Below are 20850 nucleotides of genomic sequence, written 5' to 3'. Positions count from 1 at the left end.
TGGAAGTGAAATTCAGAAAAAAGCTATTTTGGTCACCAACCAAAAGCTCTCATTAGAGAAATACTAGGAGTCATTTGATTGAAATCTCTATACGATCCATTTATATCAATGGTTTATACCCCTCATAATAAGAATAATCCAGGGGATGGAGGGATGTGGGTAATCATATTTATGAACTTGATATTGAACTAAGCTTTACTCATTACAATTTGCCGGTAAATGTGTGGTCCTCTCTTTGCAGATGAGGAGGCTGTGGTCAGAGATATCAACAGACTTGGAAGAGTCACCTAGCGAATAGAAGACCCCTCTGAAATTTGAATACAGGTATGTGGATGTCCTTCTAGTATACCTATGTTGTCTTATATTGGAGTACATGTATATGGAAATTTTGCCTTAATAAGTAAAAGTTTGGATGTGTTTTTAGGGGATAAGTGGAAATATTCTGTGGGATTTTTCTAATAAAAGACAATTTTACTCACCACATAAGTTAGTTTGTTTCTACGAGTTGTAGGAAATGACATTAAGGATAATATATTGTTTTTTAAGTTTTCCTAGTGGATCTTTAGGCCTTCAACCAGCATGGAGAAGAGTAATACATTGATCACTACTTAGGGAGCCATTTAAAGCTAATACCTATTTGCAAGATTGGTCACAGGACTGGTGGTAACGTGGGGAAAACAACACTGAGGGCTAAAAGCAAGATTTCCCTATACCCTTCCTTCCCCTTTCCCTTCTCAAACCCCATTCCCAGGAAACTGGGACAGCTGGTTACCCATCTCATTTTCCTCACAGTTGCATGCTGACTCTGTCACCAAGCTGTGCATTTGCTAGAACAGTTGATTTTCTTTATAAGAGTGATGAGGAAGAGAAAGCAAAAGTACTATGCATTGTTTCTCTTAAGGTTCATGATGTGTGTGTGTGTGTGTGTGTGTGTGTGTGTGTGTGTGTGTGTGTCTCCCCCTAAGTGAGGGGAAGCTATTAGGAGAGAGCCAGATCTCTTTAATGAGCCTAGAGGTAATGCAAAATTCATGTGTTTTCACCTGCAGCCGGGTAAAGCCTAGTGTACAAACAGAAAGTGGGAAGGCAGGAAGGGTTGGTTATTTATGATTTTTGCTGAAGCCGGTACCCTGGCCGCTACTGGGCATCCTGACCCACTTGTTCATTTTTTAGGAAGAAGTGGATACTTTCAATGGGAGAAACTCAAGCATCAGATTTGCTCCTTGGAGCATTAATAAAAGGGCTCAGTTAGCTTCATCTCATTATTTTACTATGAGTATTGACTTTGGCCTAGAGTCATGTATAGATAAAATGGTGCAAGGGCTTGTCCTAAGTGATTACTCAGAATTACAAATCATTTCACGTGTAACTGAATACTGCGGTCTAGCTGGCACCCTGCCCCATGCTTCACCCCCCCCCCCCTTTCTCTAATAGGAGCGCAAATCCAGCTTTGTCTGAAGAGGCAATTAATCTTATTCACTGAAAGCTGAATTTTAATTCACCAGCATGTGGAGGACATATCTGCCTATCACACGGAATTAGTTTAACAGAGAATTTAGAGAAAAAAAAAACACTGGAGGTCTTGGCATTCTTGAGCAGGCAAAATATCTTGTAGGTACATTCCTTCATTAGCCACCTACATGCTATGGATAAGCTTCTCTTTGTAATAATAACTCTATTAGGGTAAACTGGGTTTATTGTGCATTTGAAAATGGCTGATTGCATTTTATTTTATATAGAAAAACAACAAGAAAACACCCGTAAGATAGGTGTGTTCTAGAGGAAAATGAACACAGTTGAAAAAGATAAATTTTAACTTGCTAGAGATTCTCAAAGGCTCTTACTTTTAAGGGCATGGTTTAGAGATGATCAGAAAAATAAAGGGGCACATAAAAATCCTAGAAAGCCTATATTCATCCACATCAAACCCTGTAGAGAAATAAGTGGTAAGGTCCAAAGTGGCAGGACTACCCAGCCCTACAATGGAGAAGCTTGTGTGAAATCTGTTTGGCAAATACTGGGTGTTTTTAGTGCTTCTGTGCTATATTTTAGCAGTTTTCCCCTGAGCAAGACCCCAGTGTTTTGTCTGAGGTTAGTTTCACATGTAGGAAAAAAAAAATCCTTCCTGAAGCAGTTTAATTCAAGTTTCTTAATTTGGACCAGAATATGACTTAACACATGCCCACGCTTAGTTACATATCAAATTCCTATAAGGTCAGAAAACACATGGGCTCTGGTTTGTACTTCTATTTAACACAGCACTCCTCAAAGGCTACCTTGTGGTACAGGCAGATATCAAAACATGTAGCTGTCTCCTCCCCAGTGAAAAGAGGGGACTTAATAAAGTACAAATGATCTTGCATGCCAAGTAATAATTAGCATAGCCTACATTTTTAGGATTTACTCGAAGAGAATTCAAAAGGTGCTATTTGACTTTTCTGTGGGTTTTTTCCCCCCACTCACGATTGTCTCCTACCTCTGGAATAAACCCTTAAACACGATTCTTTCCATCGCCTCTTCCAGGAATGCACTATTGAATCCTTAATAGAAGTGAGATAAGGACTCTGAAAACAATGGAACTTTGTTCAAAACTTGTCCTAATGTTCTGAAAGGTTTTTTTGTTTGTTTTACTGTCGGTGGGTCTGGAGTGGGAATGGACAGAGGGCAGGGAATCTATCAGATTAAGTGTGCCTAATGGTCACCAAATGTCACGGTGTAACTGTTTAAACGAAACACAGGGCTGTAAAGTCACAAAGCTTTATTGCCTTGTCAAACCGTTCGCCGTGCTAACCCTGGCAATTATTTTTAAAGGAAACAATTTAAAAATTTAAGGTTTTTACATTATTACCAGAAAATATTGCTTTATGTAGTGTCAGTGCTGTAAAGATGGATATTTCGGTACCCCTTGTATAAACTTTGCATTATCTATATAATGTTTAGAATTTAAATTATGCAGAATTGGAATTTGGATATGTGAACGCCCAGAAGCACATATTTGCAAATAAACACTTGGAAATGTTCCAAGACTTAAATCATGTATTGAATGCACAGCGGTGTTAGTGTTCATCCATTATTTACTTAATTTTTTGTGAGCTCTGCCGCTGTATAAGGTGCTTAAGCTTATTTTGAGAGAAGAGGTCCTCTTTTGTATTTCTTCTGATGACTCTGTCGGATTTTCAGTGCTGCAACTATTTGACCTGAAAAAAAAAAAAAAAAAAGGAGGGGGGTGGATAAGACAAAGTGAAAAGGCAGTGCTTTCAATATTTCTCATTGTTCCTCAAAGTATATGAAAATGTTCTCTTTCCACTCCTTGCAGACAGGACATTAAACCCACACACTTAAGGGGAGCTTCTGGGTGGTAGTCAATTTGCCTGCTCATCTCAGCTTGGTGGGGCTCATCAGTAGTGTCCTTTTCGATATGAAGGTCAAGAAGCCTTCCACGAGCACCTTCTTTTGGATGGAGAACTTATTTCTCCTGTCTTTTTCAAAAGATGTGAGTTTTGCTCAGAAATCTTAATGAGACCCCAGATAAGTAGGTATACTTCCATGCAGAAATAGTCGTTCCAATCCTCTAGTCCTCTATCTGGATTGTCCTGAACATTCCTGAAGTCTGTCTATTGGCAGTCAGCTTGTAGAGGCAAAATTAAAGATTTCCTGAATATAAGTTGACTGCATTCAGGGCTACTAAGTTCCATGTAAAACCTTCGGAAGGAGGTTCTTTTATGTCTATTCAGATAGGAAACAGTGGCCCTATCAGTTACATGTCCTATAATTTGCACAAAGTAGAGGGGATAACATTTGAATAAAGATCTTTGGACTCCAGACCCCATTCTTTAAGCTACTTTGCTATCTGGCCTTCTTAGAAGCTACAGAAAACAAGTAAGTTTCAATGTTGTAATAAAGTGACCAAAACAGAAAGCAGAGAGAGAACTGAAGTCAGTAGAGGAATTTCTTTCCATATCTTAAAACTGCTAGATCCCATCTCCGTTGTAGCAGTAAGTGAAGATTTTCAGAGGACTCCTTGAGCCTCTTGTAAAGCAGCCTTAGGAGTTTAAGGGCCTTAGATAATGATCAGCCTTCTGCAGTATGTGACAATGGATTCCTGGGCTCATGGGTGCAAAGTGGGGGTGTTTGTTGAATTGTCTTGAGGACTGTTAGGATGCTTTAGGTTGCAATTCATCAGAAAACAAAAGAGACTTTAAAAAGCAAATGGGACACAGGAATCCACACGGGTGGCTCAGTTACACATCCACCTCTTGGTTTCAGCTCAGGCCATGACAAATGGGACTTTAAAAAAATTGTCATATATGTGTTAAGTCTGAAGGTAGGGTATATCAGGGGTGGGTGATGAAGCAGCAACACCACATCACTAGATCCAGATTCTATTCTTCTTATTCTGCCATCCGCAGCATGACAGCTATTATCCCTATGGGTCTCAAGATGACCATTCTGCTCCAAGTGTCACATCTCTAATACACCATTACCAGAGACAGAGAGCACAGCTGCCTGTATCGTGTATTTTTGTTACAGAAAATCTTTCCCAGGGGCACCTGGGTGGCTCAGTTAAGCGTCTGACTTCGGCTCAGGTCATGATCTCACAGTCGGTGGGTTCGAGCCCCACGTCAGGCTCTGTGGTGACAGCTCAGAGCCTGGAGCCCGCTTCCGATTCTGTGTCTCCCTCTCTCTCTCTCTGACCCTCCCCAGCTCATGCTGGCTCACTCTCACTCATTCTGTCTCAAAAATATATATATAAATAATAAATAAAAGATGGGAAAATGAGGATGGACTGCAGAAATTTTCTGTAGGAAAGTACGTAACTTTATATTAAAGTCCAGATAATAGTTCCCACAATTTTAGTTGTTGAAAAATACGTTGGAGAGAAGGAAAGGTGGAAGGAACGTCAATGTGTTCTGGATATTTCATCTGACATCCTAATATCCTAAGGGGTGTCCTAACTCCTGTTCCCCCTTTTAGTGTATCTGTGGGAGAGGACAAGTGGGCAGTATGCTAAGGTTGGCCATATATTCCTTCCTATATCTTATCAAATGTCTCCATACAATGTATGTTGTCTGGTGCTGGAATGAGGAATAGTGGGCCAGAGGAAAGAATAGGAGGGAACAGGAAGGTGAACGAGACTCCACATGAACTTCTGAGCCTCCGTACTGCACAAAACAGACATGCTCTGCCAAGATCAGTGAACTGTCATGCACTAACACATCATTTTTCCAGGAGATGCAGCTGGAAATCGTAGATGGGAGGGGCTCATGTCCTCTGTTACTGTTCCATGTCATCTGTTGCGAGTACCATAACTGAGTGTTCTTAGGGAGGAGCTTCCCAGTGGAAAAGATCCGTGCTCTTTATTTCCTGTCCTTTCTTAGAAGATCTTCAAGCCATAAAAGGACTGTAGAGACAGCTTCCTTCTTAGGTGAATCTGATTGTCATCAGTCATTCGGTTCCTTAAGGCATATGGAAACCCCTCCTCTACCACAAGAAGGAAACTCCTGCAAGGTCACCTAAGCACAACCATATTTCTATTTGAAGGAAGCCTTCACTTTAAGAATATTTAAGAATATACTAAGAATAAAAAAAAAAAAAAAACAACTTCTGACTTATGGTGAGATCCTAACAAAGCTAGTTTGTCCCGCCCATTTTCTGTACCACTTTTGAATAAAAAGTACTCACATTTATATATCCAAGTGTCTCTCCAATAAAATGTGCCAGAGGCCCTGAAGGAAACTTCAAGGGAGAAGTTCCAGGGTTTTAGCAGCATCTGGATTGTTGAAGTAAGTAAAGCCCCCTAAGGGGACTGCTGTGAATAATCCCCTGTATAACTATTCAAGGGCAATTGACTTAATGTACACACCTTTAGGGAGACACTTCCTCTAAAACATATTCCCTTTCCCTCTATATCAATACCTGGTTAATAATCTAGCTGACAGTAGGGGCGCATGGGTGGCTCAGTCAGTAGAGCATCCGACTTTGGCTCAGAGTCTCCTGGTCTGTGAGTTTGAGCCCCGTGTTGGTCTCTGTGCTGGCATCTCAGAGCCTGGAGCCTGCTTCGGATTCTGTGTCTTCCTCTCCCTCTGCCCCTCTTCTCTCTCTCTCTCTCTCTCTCTCTCTCTCTCTCTCTCTCTCAATGAATAAACATTAAAAAAGTTAAAAAAAATCTAGCTGACAGTGGTTAGAATAAGACTTGCTGGATGCCCAGCATTTGAGGAAATGAAATATGAAGAAATGGGACTTCGACTACTCTATCATTTTCAGTATCTGAAAATCAAAAGGAGAGTGTGAAAGGAGAGGGGGAGAGGAATAAGAGGAAGGGTGAAGGAGATGAAGATAAACAAGTAGAAACAAATATTTTTCTGAAATCCCAATGGGTTATTCTAAAACTCACAAGGATAACTACAGAAAAAGAATTCCAGATATTTGTTAAGAGATCACACATAAGGCACCTTTGAGAATTGCTGGCAACAGAATTTGAAACGATGTTATACTTAATGTGAAATTGCATTGCTCCTACTTTTTTCATGGGATATATGCCTTTGGGGAGTCTGGTTAACATAGTTTGGTTGATTATTGTGGTGTTTTAACATCCTGTGGTGAAAGCAATTTGGCAAACTAGCCACATGACAGGACAGATCCTGAGCAAATTTACCAAAAGAAAGCGAGCTACTCTCAGCTCTGTTTGTACGTGGTGGCCCAATTGAGAACATGATTGGAAACACTTCAAGAGCTTATACAGTGATAATCTGTCAAAATATACTGAACATTCAACTACAGGATGCTCAATACTTGTTATTATCAATTTACAAATATCATGTATGGAGTCTGATTGCCACATTAGATATGCTGGATGCAAAGGTTAATAAGATACAAATCCTTCTTCCAAGGAGCTTACAGTCTGGCATGCCAAATAAACATGAGGTCTCTGTAAGACGGAATAAAACCCCAAAGCTATGCTTCTATGATTATTAGAGAGTCATTGTGTCTTAGAAATTATTTTTCTATTAACCTAATAATTTAATCCAGCGTGTGACTTACTAATATGATTTACTAATTCAACCCTGTAGAATTTCTCAAGTTCTTTGGCATTGGTTTACAATAGTCTGACCTGAGGGGCGCCTGGGTGGCTCAGTAGGTTAAGTGTCCAACTTCGGCTCAGGTCATGATCTCACAGTTCGTGAGTTCGAGCCCCGCATCGGGCTCTGTGCTGACAGCTCAGAGCCTGGAGCCTGCTTCGTGTTCTGTGTCTCCTTCTCTCTCTGCTCTTCCCCTGGCCCGCTCATGCTCTGTCTCTCTCCTTCAAAAATAAATAAAAACATTTAAAATAGTCTGACCTGAGACTGAGTAGCAATAAGTTGAGAGTGAATATGGGGCAGAGGAATACAAAAGAAGTTCTTGTCAGCAATTCTATTTGACAAAGCTTTTGAGCCTTACAATCATGTATGTAGTGGACCAGATATTAGTCATCCTAGTCCAGGGAATCGTGGAGAGTTGGGATAAATGTCATGAAGGACTTTGGGAGGAAGGTGAATGACCTAGGTGATCTGAATTAGACCATGGAGACAAGGATTCTCACTGACAAAGACATTGTTGTCTCTCTTCAGCAGGCACCGGTTGTAAATGCATCAGGGCTTTGATTCCTAGGAGCAGGGGAAGAAAAGAAAGCAACTTTTTTTTTTTTTTAATTTTTTTTAATGTTTATTTTTGAGACAGAGAGAGACAGAGAATGAACGGGGGAGGGTCAGAGAGAGAGGGAGACACAGAATCCGAAGCAGGCTCCAGGCTCTGAGCTGTCAGCACAGAGCCCGACGCGGGGCTTGAACTCACAGACGGTGAGATCATGACCTGAGCCGAAGTCAGACGCTTAACCGACTGAGCCACCCAGGCGCCCCAGAAAGCAACTTTTAAAAAGAATTAAAGTTATTAAAGATGACCTAAGTGGCCCCATGAGGTGGAGAATGTTTATTTGCAGATTGCTCAGAGATGTGTTTTGGGGTGCCTGGGTGGCTCAGTCGGTTAAGCGTCTGACTTCGGATCAGGTCATGATTTCAGTTTGTGGGTTTGAGCCCCGCGTCAGGCTCTGTGCTGATGTCTCAGAGCCTGGAGCCTGCTTCAGATTTTGTGTCTCTTTCTCTCTCTACCCATTCCCCACTTGTGCTCTCTTTCTGTCTCTCAAAAATAAGTAAATGTAAAAAAAAATTTTTTTTAAAAAGGAGATGTGTTTTTAAGCACATTTTAGGGATCCGCTATTCTAGATTTTTCTATTAACAAGTCTGTATTTTAAGTTTCTAAACAGTGGCATTTTTAAAAATTTCATTGTTACTTGGAATTATATGGGCCATTAATTCTGTATCCAACAAGTCATATAGTGAGGATATAAATTATTAACTAAATGTAGAGGAGGAAATTGAAATAAACAAATTTTAAATAACATACAAGAAAGCACACACGTTTCAACAAAAGAATTTTAAAAAACATATTGGAAGATGCAAAGCACTCCAAGTTTCTGTCTTTTTTCCCTGTATCTTTGTCTTTCTCCATTTCTGGTGAACAAGGTTTAATGCAATTTAATCCCTGAGTACATTTGTTTTTTGCTTTTGCAGGGCTGAAGACAAAACACAGGTTAATACAGTAAATATGTTTAGAAGCTATAACTAATTTTGGCTATTTTTATGGTTCTATTTCTTCAGAAGATTATTTTGTGGCAATTCCTTAAGAAAATTAACTGAAGTCCTTAGGAATATTGACTGAGGCTAAGTCTCTATTAGAAAATCGAAGTTTCTTTTATTCATATCTATGGAATTTCAGACAAAGCATATCCTTGCTGATGGTACACAGTAACTAGTCTGTAAGTGTATATTGAATTTTCTGTTATGATAAAAACAACAAAAAAGAGCTCAATCCAAATAATTTTCTATTTGATAGAAGACACAGAAGCTTTTGTATATTCGCTGTTCCTCAATGATGTAGAGGAGTCCAAATTCGCTCTGTGGTACAGACACCAGACAATTTAAAAACATGTTTATTTTCTTTTTTATTTGACCTTCTGAGTCTACTAGTCCCACCTGGCTGAGTTAGAGCTCAATGAAAGAGAATTCGGAAGGTTTTCTTTGTTAGTTTCATGTTTGAAGTAAACACCCTGAACCTTTTATAAGTGTAATGATTTTCTCTTAAAACTCACTAATATCATAACTATACTAATAAAAGCATAATGTATATTATTAGGTCTGAACTCTTGGCCATAGTTATCTGTACATTTTAGAGATGGTCTGTGCACAAGTGTCATAAATGACCATTTTATAGATAGATAATGTTCTTAATCCATAATTCTTTATTGCTGATGGTTATTGCATTAGACGATGACCCATAGCTATTAAGAGTCAGTTTTTAATATCACAACCATTTAGAAAGGTTAATGGACTCAGTTTTGAGACTTAACCTTCGGATTCTGCAGGTTAAGAGGTTATATTTGTGCACTAAAATGCCAGAAAATATCTACTTATTTTCATTTCTCAATGTACTGTTAGTAGCATGGTTATGTACAGTAACTGTTATTTACCAATCAAACTGAAAGAAACAGTGTGTGACATATAAGATAACAAGTTTCTAGAGCAGCGATTTTCTTTTAAAATATACATTTCATATTTGGCTTCTATTATTTTTCATTTAGACACAAGAATTGAAATGTGAACAGATGTAACCTAAATCAGTTGAAGAATATTTATTATGGCTGTTGAAAAAAAAATAGACCAAGATTATAATTCATAGTTTCCTTGGCTAGTTTGGAAAGTTCACATGCATTGTAATGGGGAACTGGTTTTTTAGGGAAGTTATGAATTCCTTATGGATGATACCTGTCCACAGCCCAGAATTTTCAGAGGAATAAAACAGTATCTATGTGGATTCAGTTACATTTCAACAATCCAATCAGGGTTCCATGGTGACCATTTATCATGTATTTTTGCCACCCATTATCCATTATTCTTCTTAATGTCACCCTTATTCCCTTTTATTCCATTAATTCATTGTGACTAAGCTTTGCCAGAAGAAGAGTTCAGGCATTTCTCCTCTATTATGGAAGCCAGACGCTGAGTGTGTAAACAGTTACAGTAGTGACCCCCAACGAATTATACTTTCCTGTATGCATGCAGTTGTGTCTCCGCTCCACGTGGACTCTGGGCTTGACCGTGTGATTGTTTTTGGCCAACAGGGCATAAACAAAATGCAACAAAGCCTGGAAAAGTGCTTGCACATTAAGCTACCCTCTTTTGTTTGCTGCTTTTGGAACCCATCTACAATATGAAAAAGCGTAGGCTATGATGGATGAAGAGAGACCCTGAACTAGTGGCTTCTTGCAAAATTAATCATCAGACATGTGACGGAGGCCATCCAGGACCAGTCAGTCCTCAGCTGATAGGCCTGTCTCCATTTCCAGCTATTTAAATTCTTACTGACTCTCTGAGCTTATTGATGATTTTCCAAGAAATTGCCTTTTGCTAATTTAGCCAAAATTGGTTGCTAATACAACCAAGAATCTTAAATAATATAGGTTCTTTTTTAAAAACTGTATCCTTTTATTTTTAGAGATGTCTTTAAAGTTCATTTTTGAGAGGGAGAGACAGAGAAAGGCAGAAAGAGAGGGAGACAGAGAATCTTAAGCAGGATCTGCCCTGTCCGTGCAGAGCCCCACACAGGGCTCAAACTCACAAACCATGAGATCATGACCTGAGCTGAAATCAAGAGTTGTGAGCTTAATCACTTGAGCCACCCAAGCACCCAAAAACATAGGTTCTTCAATTGGGACTTTGAAATGCAAAGGGATTACTTGAGACTAACAGAACACCACACACTTGTACAGATTCACTTAGAAGTTAAATTATCAGTGAATTATATGTATATTGATTAGTTTTGGTGATCAAATATTCCTTACCAGGGAGCGGTTGATAGAACCTGTTATAAGTCAGACAGTGATATTAACTTAGCCACCTCTGGGTAGGAATCCCAGTTTCCTTTTCTTATTTACTGATTGTATATGTTGTGTGGACCTCAGCATGGAAGTTATTCAAAGAACAGCTACAATATTTAGAGACTTCAGGACCTGTGAAGGATTCTCCTCTCACCAGCCCACCCTCCAGCCCCCCCACCCCCACCAATTTCAAGATAGAACTGACATGTAACTTGTATTCCTTTAAGGTGTTCATAGCATTCTTTTTATTCCTGTATTGTACTTTCTTGTCTATTTTCCCCCTTTGCCCCATGATTCTATCTTCTGTGTCCCACACTTCCCTGAGATCCTGCTCCCGCAAATTGCACTGTCCAAAGTGCCTCCCGATGTGTTGTAACATTTGCTGTATGCTGTTCTGTCGCATCTGCCCTGAGCTCTTAATCTCCTTTATGCTACTGGAAACTTCATACAAAGGCCATATACAATATGTGAGCTATCTTGGAAGATAGAGCACATGAGTGGGTTTTCTTTTTTCCTATCCATAGCTTTTCTCACAAGCTGAACTGTGTAAATATTGATACATGTTTGTTTTCATCGCTTTGACAAAGGCCGTACCTCCTTGTGATTTTATTGCATTAGTTCTGCAGTTCTAAGCTGGGGCTGATGAGTGACTAAATTGAGGTGTGTGGGGTTGTAGGCATTTGTAGTGAGAAGAAGCTGGCTCTTCAAGCTGGCTCTCATAATGAAGGAGCACCTGCCATGTTCACTGCCTCACAGATAGACAGTGCTCAATAAATACTAATTGACATGAAATTAAATAAAGTAATTCTCCAAGACTGGAGAATTTGAGAACAAAAGAACCTAGAGTTTCTGATATCATGTAACCACTTCGACAGTAAAAGGGAGAGGAAGTTGTTGCCTTTTGATCAGCAGATAGACATTCAGTCACAAAAGATGGGGGACCATGAGAGGGCCTAGAAGAGGGACTTGAAATCTACAATCCCAGAGAAAAAGAGGCCTTGGAGGGTAAGTAACATGTCCTTTTTTCCCCAGCGCCACTCCACCAAAGCTATCACAATTCAGTCAAAGACTGTAAATTTGGTATTTCGCACATTAGAAGGTGCATTCGACTGACAATGCTAAAAAATCCATTTTTACAACTTAACAGTTTCTGTCAACATTTAAAAAATGTTTTCTGTATCCATTTCTTGGGAGACTCATAAAGCTGGCTTTCCTGAGTGTTCTTGGTTCCTGCTGTTTGTTCATTCTTTAACTATTTTTTCCTTCCATTTCAAGGAAAAGCTGTTGGGCATTTTCTCACCTTCTTTGGCTTCGGCTGTGATGCTAGGTGATTCCAATATAATTAGGTGAGATTTTTATAGGCCCTCAAAGGCTAACAAAATAATAAATGTGGCAGTTCAAATAATAGCAATCAGCAGGTCAAGCAAAAAAAAAAAAAATCCTTTGAACCCACCGAGACCGACTGAGAGTGACAAACCCTAATGTTTGCAGAGTTTGGAAATGCAACTTACTTTCTTCTTTCCTTACTGTTTTTGGCTTTTTTTTTTTTTTACTTTTTACTCTTTTTTTTTTTTTTTTTGTATTGCATAGGGATATTTTCATTCTGTCTATTGTTACTATTTTTTTCGTTTACATTTTCAGTGCAGAGTCTGCTTACTAAGAAATAGTCTCTTTAGTACTGCAAAAATGAATTTTTTTTTATTTTTTATTTTTTTAACGTTTATTTATTTTTGAGACAGAGAGAGACACAGCATGAACGGGGGAGGGGCAGAGAGAGAGGGAGACACAGAATCGGAAGCAAGCTCCAGGCTCTGAGCCATCAGCCCAGAGCCTGACGCGGGGCTCGAACTCGCAGACCACGAGATCGTGACCTGAGCTGAAGTCGGACGCTTAACCGACTGAGCCACCCAGGCACCCCTAAAATGAATTTTTTTGAGATTATATTTATTGAAGACTCTCAGAGAACACCTATTTTGCTAATTATTATAAATCAAGATATAAAAATACCTTTAAAATACTTTTTTATCCTTTTGACCTAAAAAGTAATATGTGTTTATTGCAGAAAATTAAGATGCTACAGAAAAGCACAAAGAAGAAAATTACTATCATTTCTCTAATAATAACTTTTATATCCTTCTAGTCTTTTTTCTATGACTAGATGTGCCTGTGTCTATAACCTATCCAACTGAATCATGCTTTTTTGATTAAACATTAAATATAAATTTCTTCACAATTCACATAAGACTTTATAAAGCTTCAAGTATTGAAATTGCAAATGGAGCCTGTTTTATAATTAAAATATGACAGAAATCAGATTTCCACGGTGTGGATGGGAGTATGGCTACTCCTTAGTTACGAATAGCTCTTGCTTTTTAGGTGGGAGCTTGTCCTAAAAATTAACCACAGCTTCTATAAAATGAGAAGGATTTCAGATGGCCTTCCAAATAATGTCTTATGATCCCTTTGGATATTTAGTTATTTTTGAAATGACTTTAAGACTGCTCCCTTATCAGTCCTTACCTGGCCTTCTCTTTGTCGTGAAACTCCGCTGTTCTGCATGACTAACTGGTTGAAATAAGCAAAAACCAAGCCTACAGAATTTTCCCCTTCTTTCTTTTACCTCTTTTAAACCTTTGGTTTCTTCATTGTTTTCCACCAACACTTAGAAATGTGGCTTCTGAAAGATAACAAGGCCTGGCTCCATAGCATGCCATTGCCTCCCCGTCTCCCCCACTCACTGCTAACTCTTTTGTTTGTACAATATTCTTTTATTCTGAGCAATATAACATTTTAGTTCTTGTAATAAATGCCTTCATGTGAAGCAGTTCAGCTAAGAGAATGTTATTAGACTGTGCTCCCAGGCAGCGCACCTCCACACGATCAATACAAAGCTGGGCCTCAGCTCATTCCCTCTTTGCTTAAATTCCCTGCAAATGTGCAAGAGAAGCAGCGGAGGGTGTCATCAATCACAGGCCACTGTGACATATGCTGAAACCTGACCAGGGCCGAGATGTTTTAATAAGGCATCCATTAAAACCCTCAAATAAATTGCAATTTGAAAACAGAACATAATACCAGCCAAGTTTTCCTCATCCATCTTGTGGCATGTCATGTAATGTAATTGCGTTGTTAATTTATCCAAGAACTTTCTCAGTACACTGTTTCGTTGGCACCGCTTAATTTCCCTGTAGACTATTTGTGTGTGTGTGTGTGTGTGTGTGTGTGTGTGTGTGCACGCGCATGCACATGTAAGACATAAAGCAAGAGAGCAAGCAAATGGAAGAGAAAAAAAAACACAGAGACTGTATTTATTTCTGTGTGTTTATGTGTCTGTGTGTCTGTTGGTTCCTTGGAGGAAATGGCCATGTTTCTGCTTAGTATGGCATTAGTCAGAGAGCTAGTCAGAAATTTGAAATGTTTGACATTTTGTCAATGACCCCTGAGCATCCCAACACTGCCTTGCCAGCTCTGGCCTACAGCAGGACCACCTCCTTCCCCCGTTCACCTTGCCATTGGTTGGTGCCCCTCCAGAGTGGGATCACTCAGAGTGCCCGTGGATCCCATCAATAAATATCGACAAAAGTGTTTAGGGGCCGCTTAGGATCACCGCACAATGACACTCAAAACAGGACAGTACTGATTTTGGGTCCCCAGCTCTTGGGTCATAAGTGAAAAGTTTTGACAAGGGTGAGAAAAGGAAGAATTTCTGAATCAATAGGAAAGACTAAAAAAGTATTTCTCTGGAATAACGTCAAAGTGATTGCATTGAAATATCCATCTAGATAGATAGATACAGATATATATAGATATAGATATATATGTGTACACACACATACTTGCATATAATTTTTAAAAGAGCTTAGATGAAAGATACAGGCAGGCAGGGGTTCATATAGATTTCTTTGTCTTCTAAGCATAAATCTAAAAATAAGTAATGCGATTCTTCATGTAGGGCTGCATCAGCAGATTTCTCACCTTTATTTATTCTTCTGGGTTTTCTTAATCAATCTGTCCTCTCGTTTTCTGCAAAAGAAGCCATTGGGAGGCAGAGGGTGAATTCATCCCACACATTCCATCTATATCTAGGATGTCACCGCAACCATGATGCCAATCAAATATTGGTTTAAAACTGTCAAATGTCTTTCCTAGGCCTACCGTTTTGAAGTGATAAGTCGTTGAACTAATGACAGAGGAGAGAAGACAGTATGACAAAAGGGGGAAAATCCACTATAAATCTACTTGTGTAGCTGCTGTTTTAAGATTATTAATGAAGAGCAGAATAGTTATTTGAGATCCAGTAAAAAAGACAATTCATTGTACAGCGTGCCAGTCAATAAACTAACCGCCACCCTCCCACAGTAGATCCTTCTGTCTGAAGCTGTGTTACAGGTTGGCCCTAAGAACATGGTGACATTCTGATACGCGACCTGCATACAAACCATTCTTCTCTAAGCCTCCCACTTATTACCATGCAAACTGTTAGACAATCACAGAGTATGAGAGGTGCCAGGGAAAGCCAAATTAGTTTCTGTTTTCTGCTAATGGATGACCTTTGTGATTTGGATCAGGTGCTGAAATTCACTTAGTCCGAAAGGCAGGAGAGTGGGGAAAACACCTAAAATAATTTTCTTTCCCTACAGAGAAGACGCCTGGCTACCACCTGCCCAATAAATGTCAATTGGGTTATTTTTTCAAAAATAAGCAGCCTGATTCAAAAGCATTGGACACTGGGTTGCGAAGTGCAGAGGAGTAGGAGTGAAATTGCTTAAAAACAGAAAATCAACCTCAAGCCGAAACCGAAGCATTACGCGGATTAGACATGAGAATGGTTGGTTCTTTCCTGGGAACTTTCACACCTCAGTGTTCTAAGGAGATTCTTAAAGCTTTCCTGAAATTTGAGCTGTTTTATTATGCTTAGTGGGAATCGTGTTTGGTTTCTTATAGTTGAAAATATTTTGAGGTTTCGCTGAAATTTGTTTGGAATTGGGAGTGTAATACCCCAAGCAACATTCAAGGGATCAGAACCAACAGGAACTGGAATATACAAAAACACTGTTTCTTTAGCTCTACGTGAGTCTGGGTTGCCAACTTTCACATGATTCTAATGTTAGCTCGAGCTTTCTGGCAGTTCCATTGTAAGCTCCACTTCACAGACATCCTCTGCTATTTTGGCATTTTAACGTTGGCCTTGCTTCGTTTTATTTCCTTGTCCAGAAATACAGTCATTAAAAAAAAAAAAACAGCATAATTATTATTAGATGTGCAATTTTTGTGTAAAGTTCCAGCTTCAGATGAATTCTTTTTTGCGGTGATATTTAGCCACTACCCTCGAAATGCATGGAAGGAATAAAACAGTAAAGACACAGAGGACACGGACCTTTAATTCCTCTCGTGGCTTGCAAGGGCATGAATGAAATGTCAGTTCCCGAGGTGATTATACGGCTCATGTTGGCAAGAATGGAATAATTGTGTCCTACTCAGGGTGGGAGAAATGTATACATGGGGAGATAAAATTGTAAGGGGACAGACAATATAGGGTAAGCACATGTACAGCACAAAAGAATTCAATTGGGTGGATGACACAGGTCTTCGGCCTTTGCGGAAATCAATGAACTGCTGTTGAGGTGTCTTTTTCAAAGCACAGGGACGTTGAAAGGATAAAGCCTTGACTCTGATCTACTGAGGCTTGCTCAGTTAACCCTAGGATATTTTTAAGAGAGTTGATTTGTTTTCTTTCTTTCTTTTTTTTTTATTTTCTTTTTCTCTGAGCTTCCTTGAACTGATTTACAATTCCTGTATCTATTGCTGCCTTTAGCTATGTGTGCCATTATTCAGCTACCCTTTTTGTAATTAAATTCTGCTTGCATTGCTCATAGGCCTAACCTTCCTCTTTAACTTTAATCTGTGACCTCCTGTTTCTAAGTTAGTTAGCGACATTGTATCGGGCGCACAGTGAATAACCTTTCGGTGGCTGCTAAAATACCTGGGTCTGAATTCAGACAGGGTTTTCATCTTTGCACAAAATTCCCTGCAAACTTGCATGCAAATTCAAAGCCCGCTCCATACAAAATCTTCTAGCAATATCATTCTAATTTCAGAAGCCTGGTGAGAGGAAGCCATGTGTTATGTTATAAACACCCCAACAAAAGAACTGCGATCTTACCATGTTATTTTTTCCCCCAATGTAATTTTGTAAATGTTGTTGATTCTGCCTCACCATTTGGAGACTCTTGCATGTGTTACTCTTCCAAATTCCCTGCTTTAAAATTCCCCAGAGCCCCATAAGTGCTGGGTTTCTTAAAGGAATAGGTTACCGTCACCCCTACCCTCTCACCCCCCACTCCTCCAAAAACAATCTCCGTACAAACGTGCCAATAAACTAACTCAGCCGCATACAATGATATTGTCAAGAAAACCTCAGGAGAAAACCATTTAAATTTCATGGCATAAATCTGAGCTCTTGGCCAACCTTCCGTTAGCAAGTAGCAAGTACAAGTCTCATGCTAATTCTCCACCAAACCTCGGAGTTTTATGAAAGCTACATTTTATCTGTTTGGTTATTTGCAGTCACTCGAGAGTTGGAAAAGGAATATTAGCACCACTCACATTTTATTGTGGGAGTCGCAGTACTTGGTTGACCCCCTTTTCAGGTCCTATTGAATTTCCTATACAAAGGAAATGAAAATGTTTTATATTTAATACAGCAGCACATAACGAGAGGCTTAGTTATTACACAGAGAGCTGCAATTTTCTGCCTTTGTTTCAGCGATTACTGTGGAGCTGAAATTTCCAAGCACATTTTTTATGATTTGTTTATTGCTGGCTTTAGAGATGACAGTGAGGGGGAATGCCACCCTTAAGCTACCCACTCTACAGAAAAGAGCTTTTTGTTTGTACTTCTGTGGCCCACGAAAGAGTGGTCTGGCTTTTTACTGATGTCCCAGTTTCTTGCAGACAGATCAGTTGTAAGGAACCTGGCAGATCATAGACAGAACCCAGGACATCTTCCTGGTTTTATTCTCATGCGGTCTGAGGTCACAGTGGTAAGAGGACTCTGCGGTGGGCTCCTGGCATGTGCCAGTCCCTGGTGCTAAGCATGTCACTTTCATTATCTTACTCAACTATGACAACAGTGACCATGGAATAGCGAGTAGGGATTCTTGTTGTTATCATGAACCTCGTCCTATAGATGGGAAAACTGAGGCTTGGGTTTCTAATTTGTCCAATCTTGCCTTGTTAATAAAAAGGTGGCCCCACGCATTTGGGGCTCAGGTCTGTGTGATTCTAGAGCCTGCTTCTCATCCTTGTTTGGATAATAGTAGTCATTTATTGGGTTAATTTTTTTTTTTTTAAGAAATTGACTTTCCTTGCTGCTTCCTTATCTTAAAACTTGGATTTATTTTCTTTTAAAAAGTAATATACCACACACAGCTTTCAGCTAGACTCACCAGTTTTGTCATATTTTCTTTCTCCCCCCCCCCCAAATACAAATATGAATGCATATATCTGTGTATGTATTTATTTCAAATGGTTTCTACTAAGCCATCTGAAAGGAAGTTATTGTCAGGGGCGCCTGGGTGCCTCAGTCAGTTAAGTGTCCAACTTCAGCTCAGGTCATGATCTCATGGTTCATGGGTTCGAGCTCCACACTGGGCTTTGTGCTGACAGCTCAGAGCCTGGAGGCTGCTTCAGATTCTGTCTTTCCCTCTCTCTCTCTCTGTCCCTACCCTGCTTGCACTCTGTCTCTGTCTCTCAAAAAATAAATAAATGTTAAAAAAAAAATTTGAAAGGAAGTTATTGTCACTATGATGCATTAGCCCTAAAAATAAGGGCATTCTCTCATTTAACCACAGTGCCATTGCCACATCATAAAAATAAGCATTCATTCAATAATGTCATCTGCTACAGTCCATATGTGAATTTCCCAGGTTGCCTGCCCAGTGACTTCTGTTACTTAGTTCTTGACCAGGGTCCAATTAAGGAAGAGCCTTCCCTGTGGACTCCTCCACATACAGCCTCTCCAGAATACTGGATGGAGAGTCAGATCTTCACAGGTTATAAGAATTAAAAAACTTGTGCCTAAGTGTGGCTATTATTGAAATTTATATTATATCAAAGTAGGTTCATACATGCTTAAGACCCTTTCTGCTGCAACATTCTCAGAACCTATGGCTCTTTGACACTGGTTATCTAGAATGGAGTAATGGAATAGTTCAGGGATTGCCTAAGCCATCCTATAGTCACTTCCTCTCAGAATTAGTTACAGTACTATGCTCAGCCTAGTTCTATCTTCTTGCTTAAATGAGTCTAAACTGGCCTCAGCAAATCTTTTCCTAAACAGGTAACACTAGATACTCCAGGATTTAAAAAGTCAGGGCTGCCTGGATGGTTCAGTCAGTTAAGCATCCAGCTCTTGATTTCTGCTCAGGTCAGGATCTCAGGGTTCATTGGGATGGAGCCCCGTGTCAGGCTCTGTGCTGACATCATGGTGCCTGCTTGGGATTCTCTGTCTCCCTCTGTCCCTGCCCCTACCCTGTGCTCACTCTCTCTCTCTCTCTCTCTCTCTCTCTCTCTCTCTCAAAAAAAAAAACAAAACAAAACAAAACTAAAGTCATGACTGAGGGAAAAGAAAGGGGGAAGAAGGAAGGAGTTAGAAACCAGAAACGGGAGAGAATGTGAGAGAGAAAAGCAAGCAGAATCACACAGATTAAATTTATAGTCACAACAATATAGTGACAACAGCCAAAATACATTGAGTACTTAGTATACCTGGAGGAATCATGAGACTTTTAAATGTATTAATACATTTTAAATGTATTTCATTTAATCTTTACAAATAATGTTCCAAAATAGGTTACTATTACTCTCTTACCATTTCTTTACAAATAATGTTCCAAAATAGGTTACTATTACTCTCTTACCATTTTACGTAAGAATTACTAAATCTTACAAAGGTTAAGCATGGAGTCCAAGGTCATCTAGATAATAAAATGCAGCTGTGCTCAAACCCAAACTGGTGGAGGAAGGGGGAGGGAAGGGAGCTGAGGAATGGCGACACTGACAGGGATTCAGTGGTCATCTTGTTCTTTTACTGTGATCTTTGTTTCCATGAGTTCTTAGTCAACATGACCTGAGTCTCTGGTCAAGAATCTCATTTTCTTCTCTACATCTGCTATCACAACTTTAGTTGCAGTCAGACGTAGGTCTTGACCAGATGCCTGCAAAATCTCTCAGCAGATTCCTGCTGCCAGCCTCTCTTTCATTTAGCTTCTACTCCACAAAATGGTCAGAACATTCATTGTTCTCTGTGACCTTTCTACCTACCTTCTTTCCTTCCTTCTTTCCTTCCTTCCTTTCTCTTTCTTTCTTTCTTTCTTTCTCTCTTTCTTTCTTTCTTTGGTTCATTCGTTCTTTTAAAGTTTATTTTGCGAGAGATGGTTCGTTATTTGAAAGTTTATTTATTTTGAGAGAGAAGGCACACACAAGTGGGAGAGGGGGAGAGAGAATCCCAAGCAAGCTCCACACTGTCAGCACAGAGTCCTATGCGGGGCTTGAACCCATGAACCATGAAATCATGACCCAAGGTGAAATGAAGAGTCAGGTGCTTAACTGACTGAGCCACGCAGGTGTCCCTCAGTGATCTTTCTAAACACGTCACTCCCTTGTTTGAAATTCTTTGACTCTCTATCCCTTAGACCAGGGGTTCTTAATCCTGCCTGCATGTGAAAATCACTTGGAGAGCCCCAGTGGCCAGGCTCCACCTCAGAAATTCTGATTTGATTATTCTGAAAGGGTAGGTTCCAAGAAAAAAAAAGGGACCCTCAAACTTGAATTTCAAGTCAACAATAAATACTTTTATTATAAATGTGTCCAGACTTTTGCAC

At 39.6% G+C, this 20850-nt stretch overlaps 1 long non-coding RNA gene across 1 annotated transcript in view; it reads left to right on the top strand.

The window, feature by feature from the left end:
- The first annotated feature begins 239 nt into the window (after positions 1–239).
- LOC131516790 (uncharacterized) overlaps positions 240–20850 on the top strand; it is a 138661-nt gene continuing 118050 nt past the window's right edge. Inside the window, exon 1 of the long non-coding RNA XR_009264243.1 lies at positions 240–324. This is a non-coding gene — a long non-coding RNA (uncharacterized LOC131516790). The remainder of the gene's footprint in view (positions 325–20850) is intronic.

This window comes from Neofelis nebulosa, chromosome 7 (assembly GCF_028018385.1).
Source record: "Neofelis nebulosa isolate mNeoNeb1 chromosome 7, mNeoNeb1.pri, whole genome shotgun sequence".
Classification (NCBI taxonomy): domain Eukaryota; kingdom Metazoa; phylum Chordata; class Mammalia; order Carnivora; family Felidae; genus Neofelis; species Neofelis nebulosa.
Note: the sequence above shows the minus strand (reverse complement) of the source record. Positions and strands in the feature narration are given on the sequence as shown.